The 9,998-nt window shown below is 40.2% G+C and overlaps 1 long non-coding RNA gene across 1 annotated transcript in view; it reads left to right on the top strand.

The window, feature by feature from the left end:
- Window positions 1–1,220: 1,220 nt before the first annotated feature.
- Window positions 1,221–9,998, top strand: part of LOC126375618 (uncharacterized) — a 39,543-nt gene continuing 30,765 nt past the window's right edge. Inside the window, exon 1 of the long non-coding RNA XR_007567629.1 lies at window positions 1,221–1,408. This is a non-coding gene — a long non-coding RNA (uncharacterized LOC126375618). The remainder of the gene's footprint in view (window positions 1,409–9,998) is intronic.

The raw sequence follows: 9,998 nt of genomic DNA, 5'->3' as shown, positions 1-9,998 counted from the left end.
GAGCTTTGAATATTGTATTTTATTGTAAAAACGAATACATAACCCCAGAAAAGATGAATTTAATACAGGGTGTTAGTGATATAGTAACGAATACTATTCATTATTTATTTTGCCTATTGTACTTATGTTTTTATTCGTATGTTTATGTCCTTTGTATATGTCGTTGTGCAATAAAGTATTATTGATTGAACGATTGAATTCTGAGGGGGATGATTTAGACCACGATTCTGAGTTAATATCAAGTAGAATTTTCCATCGCAAAATTAATGATTATTTTTGTAGTTATTTTAAATTATTTCAATTTCATACTTTTTCGACGGAATTCCGGAAAATTCCACTTGATATTAACTCAGAATAATGAGCTGAATCGAATATAGGCGTCACTAACACTTATACATAATATTGTGTGGCTACCTGTACGGTATGTATACACTTTGGTGCCATGTCACATTAACTTTTTTGACAAATTGAACTTGTAAGTCTCACTAAATGTCAAATATGTTAGTGCGACAGAGTTCTAAAGTGGGTACTTTATATTGCTCATGACTGTACGTACTCGTACGGGGTGTAAGTGACATTGTAACGAATACTGAGAGGGATGGTTCAGATCATGATTCTGAGTTGATATCAAGTGGAATTTCCTGTCGGAAAATTCTTAAGCATTTTTATGTTTTTATTAATTAATAACTGAATAATACTAAATAATAAAAAAAATATTATAATCTCTTTTTATATTATTAAGTATTTATAATTCTATAATTTTGAGACGCAAAATTCCACTTGATATTAACTCAGAATAATGAGCGGGCCATTCCAACGTCTTCTATTCCGTGGCCATGGCATTGCTAAACTCACCTGTTATCGAAATAGCCAATCAGCTCGTGAAAACAAACACTTTTGGAGTCCTAACATTAACTTTTAAAAACTAATCACTATGCTAGATTTGGATTGTCGCGTGTCTTCCGATCGTGGGCGGTAAGTCATTACAGTGGTGACGCGAGTGTCAGAGTGTCGTGAAACTGTCTGGCACTTTTCTGGGGCAATCCTTTGCAACTGACAGTGACAAGTGACACTGCCGGCACTCCTTACTTATTCCAGATGACTGTATTTGGGGATTCTGGTTGCCAGGTGTGAGCCGAGTGTGAGCGACGATCGGGGGATATGTGTAATTTAAAGTTGTAAATGTATATGTGTGTCGTAGGTTTTACCTAAATCATCATCAGCCCATTAACGTCCCCACTGCTGGGGCACGGGCCTTCCCTATGGATGGATAGGGAGATCGGGCCTTAAACCACCACGCGGGCCCAGTGCGGATTGATGGTTATTAACGACTGCTAATGCAGCCGGGACCAACGGCTTAACGTGCCTTCCGAAGCACGGAGGAGCTCGAGATGAAAACTTTTTTGTGGTCACCCATCCTATGACCGGCCTTTGCGAAAGTTGCTTTACTTCAACTATATGATCTGTGCTTCAACAATCGCAGACCGAGCGCGTTAACCGCTGCGCCACCGAGCTCCTCATATTTACCTAAATAAACTTTTTTATTATTAACATAACATAAACAGCCTATATACGTCCCACTGCTGGGCACAGGCCTCCCCTCAATCAACCGGAGGAAGTATGCATACTCCAACCACGCTGCTCCAATGCGGGTTGGTGGAGGTGTTTTTTTACGGCTAATAGCCGGGACCAACGGCTCAACGTGCCCTCCGAAGCACGGAATCATCTTACTTTTTCGGACAATCAGGTGATTCAAGCCTGAAAAGTCCTTACCAAACAAAGGACAATCTCACCAAGTGATTTCGACAATGTCCCCATCGGGAATCGAACCCGGACCTCCAGATCGTGAGTCTAACGCTCTAATCACTAGACCACGGAGGTTGTTGCTGTTGTTTTTATTATTATTATTATATTTTTTTTGAATAATGACTGCATTGCAACTGGATAACTTTGCAACCTCCTCCTACTTTCCTCGCGGCGGATCGTTGCTGTTTAAAATCTTCCTAATAACTTTTGCTACTATATCGGCAAAGAGAAAAAAATCGAATAAAAATCTGACTCGGACGGGACTCTTTTTAGATTTGCTGCAGATGGAATTAACTACTTGGCCGGACAAATGGGGAGCGCTGAAGGCTCTCCTCACTCGGTACAGCGTTTAAGACAACAGGCCTGAGAGTGTTGGGCGCGAACTTCGGCTCGGAAAGGAAAAATATTTGAAAGAATTAATCGACCCTAGTGGGTCGATACTCGATAAGTGCTTATTGAGGGAAATCGTCGACCACGCAGATGGGGTCGGTCGGTATCGGGTTCAATTTCAATAAAGATAAAAAAAATAAAAAAAAATGTTGTTAGCGTGAGACCCCACTGAATCGGACCGATGGACAGCGTTTTTTCCCTTTCGCTTTACTTTACTTGGTTTTACACGATTTCGCTCCGCTCCGCTTCAGTGGGGACTCACCCTTACAACTTTACATATTATACTTTGCGGGTTATTCCATTTTATGTGTCGACATGTAACCCGTAATTTGATTCTTCTTAATCCATTTCACTTGAGCCAAATTATCTAACCTTACTTTATAGAAGATGTTATACAGATAAAAAATATATATAGGTACTTAGGTAAAAAAAAAATACAAGGTGTTAGTGACATCGTAACGAAAACTTTGAGAGATGATTCAAACCATGATTCTGGGTTATATCAAGTGGAATTCGCTGTAGGAAAATTCTTGAGAATTTTAGTGTATTTTTATTATTATTTTCAGTTCCGTACTTTTGCGACACATAAAATCATAACTCATGTTAGCAAACTCCACAATAAAACGTAAATATTAGTAACATACTCAGTTTTAATCAGTAAATGTTATGTAGCACAAATATCACTGTTATTACGGAAACCAAATATTATTAGGTACTACAAATTATAATAAGAAATATTAATACAAAATAATTCAGCAACTAGTCTTTCAGTTTTCACTTCTCTCGACAATAATCGTCTTCACTTGTTTTTTTCTTCGTAGTCCCAGACGGAACTCCCGCCAAAACGTTTTTCTCTTAAAAAGTGACGTGACGTTCCTTTTTTGAAATTGCCAACACGCATTGGTGTAAGTTCAGTATAGGTCCCGGCAAACTTCTTGAGCATCGACCTTGACTGCGCACAACTGAATTTTAGATCTCTTTGGTGGTGCGGTACGGGGCGCGGGGGCGGGTGAGTCCCGCATCGACCGGCTATTGGTAGATCAGTCGATACTTCCCCCGCGCACTCTTGTCTTCGTCCCTTTGACTCCCGAATACACTTGCGTGCAGTGAAACTGTCACGTTTTTGTTATTGCTCTTTTGTTAGTTTTTTTTGTTATTGCTCATTTGTTTAAGTTTAAGAATTAGTTATTAGCACGAGGTCTATGTCTACAGATCCAAAACCTAGCACTAGCTCTGGTATTGCTGGTTTCAACCTCATGGAAGGAATTATACTTACCTGACGATTAGTTTTTTATTAAATATAATAATATAATATAAGTTTTAATAAACTATATAATAATATAAGTTTAGTTTTATTTACATGGTTTAATAATATAATAATTGTTTTTTTTTAATGAACTTAAGAAATTAATCAAAAGTTCATTTTTTTTGCACGGAAGTGTACGTTCGCGAACTTTCCCCCACTACGACACTCGATGCTCAAGAAGTTTGCCGGGAGTTATAACGGAGTTCGCATCGGCGCTCCCCGTTTGAGAGGCCTGTGTACCACAGGATAACAGTGACAACAAAGTACCCTCCATAAAGACGAGAAAAATAAACTGTGAGAAGGGATTTATTACAATTTCTACAAAATTTTATGGATGGACGGTAAAAGGTAAAAGGCGCTTATCTTAAGTGGACAGGCTTTATACAAAGTCTTTATTCAAATTCGACGAGTGTCGTTATGGTCAAATTCAAATTCGAATTCAAGCTCATGACTGTACTTTGTGGACTGTACAAAAGTGACCGTAGGATTTCGTATTCTAATAAATTGCACCTCTGCCCACCCCTTGAGGGATTACGGGCGTGAGCGTTCGACTGCGCATGTTCAGTAATCGCAATAACGTAGTAGTCTCTGCTGAAACTACATTTTGGAACTCAGCTAAGTGATGACAACTCTGCACGTAGGTACAGCCTAAATAATCGTATTCCGTAGTTACTACACTTAACGCTCGACTAGTGATGTGCACTTAACGTTCCCGGGAATATTCCCAAAGTCGGAATATTTCCGAATATTCCCAAAGTGGGTATTTAGACTTCGACTAGTAGATGTGCCGTTCCCGGAAATATATTCAAAGTGGGAATATTCTAGAATATTCCAAAAGTGGGAATATTCCCGAATATTCCCAAAGTAGGTATTTAGATTTAGACTAGTGATGTGCCGTTCCCGGGAATATTCCCAAAGTGGGAATATTCCCGCTGTAAAAACTCTTTAATGAGGGACTTTCCAGGCTACGTTCCCCAAAAAGAATATAGATGGCGCTGTACCGATTTGAAAGAAAGAAAGAAACGTTTATTATAAACGTTAAATAAACGTTTATTAACGTTTATTTGCCTTCGCTTAACCTTCTAATTTCACGGATAACAGACATAATGCATCTTTTATCTATGTTTTTGTATATAACTGATGACTCTTGTTATTACTCCCAGGCACAACACATCTTCCACCCTTTGTTATTCTGATCAAAATAAAGAGAAGCAATATAGGAAGCAACATAAATCTATACGTATCTGATCCAAATATCAAGCAACAATTACTTTTTTGTATCATGCATCTGCCATTGTATTATATTTTTGAACCCCGAGCAATGAGAATATAGATAACTAGCTTTTGCCCGCGACTTCGTCCGCGTGGCGTGTTATAAAAGAGAGATATTTGTGTGTGTGAGAGTGCATATGAAATTTTAAGCATCTAACTTATGAAGTTTAGATTTTTTCATACAATTTTTTTCCCGCTAACTCCCATTTTTCAAAATACAGCCATAAGTACCTAAACTTTATATTTACTAAGGTATGCATGCATGCTAGATTGAAAACATCTATCTTACGCGGTTTCGATATTTTCATACAAATGTTTTTTTCCGCTAACTCCCGTTTCCGTGGGAATTTTGCAATATCCTGTTGCAACTAAGCTTTAAGTTAACTAAGGTACCTGCATGCTAAATTTAAAGCGTCTAACTTAAGCGGTTTAGATTTTTCATACAAAAGGATTTTCTCGCTAATTCCCGTTCCCGTGGGAATTCCGGGAATTCCTTTCTTAGTGCACCTCTCCGGTACCTAAGCTACGTCCCTTCCAAATTTCAAGTGCCCACGTTTAGCCGTTTAGGCTGTGCGTTGATATGTCAGTCAGTCAGTTTCTCCTTTGATATATTTTAGAAGATTATCACGTTAAATCTGAACAGCGCCTCAAGTTCCTCATTGTAAGGCCACTGGCTGCTTTTCTTTTTCAAATTGTTATTTCTTGTACTCTGGTCTGGTCTGGTTTCTTGTGGTTTGTGCCTATAGATTGGGTAACAATGCTGTTTTTACATAAGTTTTGCGCCTTTTTACTGCCAGGAACGTTCCCAAAGTGGGAATATTCTCAGGAACAGCGCATCACTGCTCTCGACGCTCCCTGGTACAAATCCAATTGGCTGATTCTCACACGACCTGGGTTTTGTAGCGGTGCGTACAGCTAAGCGGTGTTCGTGGGGTCACTTACATTATTAAATTCTAAGGTCATCATCCCCCTCGTATTCCGTTTTGAAGATTTGACAGGTCCGGTTTTTTACAGAAGCGATTGCCTGTCTGACCTAACCCGCGAAGGGAAAACCAGCCCAATACAGGTTAGGTCACATACCCCCGAAAATGCATTTCTCGGGAATGTGGGTTTCCTTTCCTAACGATGTTTCCTTCACCGCTGAGCATGTGATAATATTTTATGATCCAAACTTCTTATCTTATCTTATCTAGCCTAAAGTGTCCCACTGCTGGGCAAAGGCCGCCCTCCATTTCTTCCAGGACTTTCTCTCCAGTGCTTCCTTCGGCCAGCCTTCCAGGTAAGCATCCAAGTCGTCGCGCCATCTCCGCCTCGGTCTGCCGCGCCTGCGTCTGTCTTTATTCGGAGACCATTCTGTGGTGATCTTAGCCCACAGGTCGTTAGGCATCCGACAGACGTGACCTGCCCAATCCCACTTCAACTTGGCGCCTGCGTGGACCACGTCCGCAATTTGAGTCTTAGAACGCAGCACGGTGTTTCTGACACGATCAGTCCGTTTCACACCCAACACGCTGCGTTCCATTGCTCGCTGGCAGACCTGAAGTTTGGACCTTTGAGCCTTTGTCAAAGACCATATCTGAGCTATATTAACCTATGATTATCTAAACATGAATTCGAAAACAAATTCGACAATCCGGTTCAATTCGCTTTAGGCCTGTGCTGGATTTGAGCCTGCGACCATAGAATAAGGACTAATACTCCCCACCATCATCTCGAGCTCATTCGTGCTTCGGAAGTCATGTTAAGCCGTTGGTCCCGGCTGCATTAGCAGTCGTTAATAACCACCAATCCGCTCTCCCTATCCATCCATAGGGAAGGCCCTTGCCCCAGCAGTGGGGACGTTAATGGGCTAGTGATGATGACTCCCCACCAGCGCCTGACCTAAGTTTACAACCAATCGACCGCAGTTTAGACTTGAATCGTACGGCGTCTGACGTCACACGCACAGATGCCTGTAGGATTATGTCAATGTGTAGTGTCTGTGCAAAACAAGGTTGTATAAATGAAGTGTCAGGGGTGTGCTGGATTCGAACCTGCGACCTCAAAGTGAGAGGCAGCGTTCTACCAACTGGGCTACCACGGCTTATTACATTATTATAATTCTAAGGTGTTAACTCGAAACTTCCTCCACGACTCGGCCTCGGCTGAGCAATTTTTAGTTGACATTTACGTGCGCTACTTGAGGTCTTTAGTCACTGGAGTCTAGTTACACTGCCAAAAAAATAAATACCAAATTAATGACGTCATGTCTGCCATCAGACCGTTATATCCTAACCAAACTAGGGATCATAAAGCACGCGAATTTATAGCACTTAATAAAAAAATATTGAAGATGCTTAAGTTCCTAATTCTGTCGAACACAAACATAACCTAACTTTGACAACTTTTAAACAACTTCTGTCCTTCTCTTACAATACGTATAAGAAAGAGACAAAGCTAGTTTTAGTCCTGTCATAGAATAAGGAATAACTACGTGTCCTGTCAAATTAAGTTAATTTCCAAAAAAATCTGCGAAATGTTTCCACAAAAGACGATTATTCAACTTGGTTAAGAAAAGATATTCTTTATTTAAGTTCAAAATGACATTGACATTGATCAGGTTTGTAAGAAAAAAATGGATTTATCATTTTTACGATCTTTCTGTTCAACATTGATTTACGTCTAAAATAGACAATGGATATATGTTCAGTAGCCTTAATACATCTGTCATTTTGACACAATGTAATCCTCACAGGCAGATATATGGGTGAATTCTTGAAATATTTTTTATGTAATTTCAATAAGTATAATTATTTTTTAGAAGGTAGAGACAATTGGGATAACTTTTGACGTTTGATGACGGTATAAATCTCAAGGAAAATAACCAGAGGTACACGCATCGCTGGATGAACTGACTACCCGAACCTCACAGAGCTTTGTGTTAGACCAACGTGATAGGTGGTGAGTCGTATCACCGTCTATAATGGTTGAGCCAACTGTGTTAGTGAAAACTGCAGTTAAGATAAATTAATAACTCATTGCTGCAAGTTCGGACGCTCCCCTGTTCTATTTTTGAAAATAATTTCTGCAGCATACACGGTATAATAAATTATATGTCAGATAATATAAACTGAGTAAATCCCACAACGGTCTATGGAGCGCGCTATGTTAAGCATCCATCTGGTAGATCGTATACCGAACGTCGAAATTCGCCAACGCACTAAAGTCGAAGATGTAGGTATACGAATCGCTAGGCTTAAGTGAAGAGGACACTTGGCAAGAAGGGAAGACAACAGATGGACTATGGCTGTTACTGAATGATGACCAAGGGATGGTATGCGATATCGAGGCAGACCACCAGCCCGGTGGTCGGATGACATTAGGAGGTAGACATAGATCGCACAAGAGTACTGCGCAAATTAAAAAAAAGGGGAAAGAAAGACTGAATTCACGGTGTTGGGACCCTAGCCAGTTTTAATTCACTACCTAAATGGCGTACAGTCATGAGCAATATAATGTACCCACTTTAGGACTCTGTCGCACTAACATATTTGACATTTGGTGAGACTTACAGTTCAATTTGTCAAAAAAGTTAATGTGACATGGTACCACAGTGTATACATATTAATGCTCGTGACCGTACGTATAGCGCAATCAGTGTAAAACATAAATAACCACCCTAATATATATATATATGTATTTATAATAGTTTCGTCATTAAGTATCTGACTTAAGTGAAGTTGGTCTTAAACAACTATTTTAAATTAAAAACTTTCTGGCGAACGTGATATTGCGAAATATAGGTGAGTACTTAGCAACTTTGCTGTTATAAAATATTCCCTTTAAAGTGTCAATCATAAAGTCCAATTATTTTTGTACCTGACTTTACTGATTAATTAATTAATTTTCCTTCGTCTGTTACTTCAAGATTGAAGTTTCAAATTACCTCTTTTGTAGACATATCGTTTGTAGGATACTTGTTAGTTTTCATTTCATAACGGCCTCTATGGTCCAGTGGTTGAGCGTTGGACTCACGATCAGGAGGCCTCGGGTTCGCATCCCGGTGGAGATATCACAAAAATCACTTTATTCTAGTTTGGTTAGGACATTACAGACTGATCACCTGTTTGTCCGAAAGTAAGATGATCCGTGCTTCGGAAGGCACGTTAAGCCGTTGGTCCCGGCTACTATTTACTGATGTAAGTGAGTAGTTGTTACATGCGCATGTCAGGGGCCTTTGGCGGCTCAATGGTAACTCTGACACCAGTGTTGATGACTTTGGTGATCCACCTCACAACCCACACGACAGAAGAGACGATCGGGGGTGTGAGGTAAATCAAGCTAGCTCCACGCTCGTGTTGGTGCGGGGCAGGGAGTGTCCATTTTATGTTTCTTGTTTATTCTATACAGGGTGTTAGTGACATCGTAACGAAAACTTTGAGGGATGATTCAGACTATGATTCTGAGTTGATATCAAGTGGAATCATCCCCCTCAGTATTCGTTACGATGTCACTAACACCCTGTATAGAATAGATATGGCGTTGTCTGAGAGCGCTGTTCCGAAGAGAAATGGAGCTGATTTAAAAATAAACATAAATTGCTAATATTCGTCCCACTGCTGGCCCAGGCTTCCCCTCAATCAACCGTAGGGGGTTTTATGCATACTCCACCATGCTGCTCCACTGCGGCTTGGTGTTCTTTTTTTCAGGAAAACTAAATAATAACATAGAATAATGCAATCATCTCTATGATTTGTGTAATTCGATTTTTCTTGTATATTTAATGGTTATATTGAAACAACACATTATTTTAAGTCTTAAGAAACTTACAGTATTTGACATTAGTTATGTATTTATGGAGTTACGATTCTTTTAAAAATAACATTAACAGCCTTTATACGTCCCACTGCTGGGCACAGGCCAGCCTTCAATCAACCGGAGGAGGTATGGAGCATACTCCAACACTCTCTTCCAGTGCGGCTTTTTAGGGGTGTTTGAGCTAGTACCCTGGGACAGACGGCTTAAGGTGCCTTCCGCAGCACGGAATACATACATAGCATCACGCATGTATCCCCAAGAGGGTAGGCAGAAGGGTATATGTTTAGTATTATGTATCTGTACGGTGCATAATGCCTCTTACTCAGTAGGCCGGAGTGAGATGGTGACTGAGTTCGGATAAGGACCCAGACCTACGGGGTATTGCCCAGGGATACGGGTGAAGACCTCAACGATTGCAGAGGCGGAT

The sequence above is a fragment of the Pectinophora gossypiella genome, chromosome 19, assembly GCF_024362695.1.
Source record: "Pectinophora gossypiella chromosome 19, ilPecGoss1.1, whole genome shotgun sequence".
Taxonomy (NCBI): Eukaryota; Metazoa; Arthropoda; class Insecta; order Lepidoptera; family Gelechiidae; genus Pectinophora; species Pectinophora gossypiella.
The sequence above is the reverse complement of the archived record's forward strand: the minus strand, read 5'-3'. Positions and strand labels throughout refer to the sequence as shown.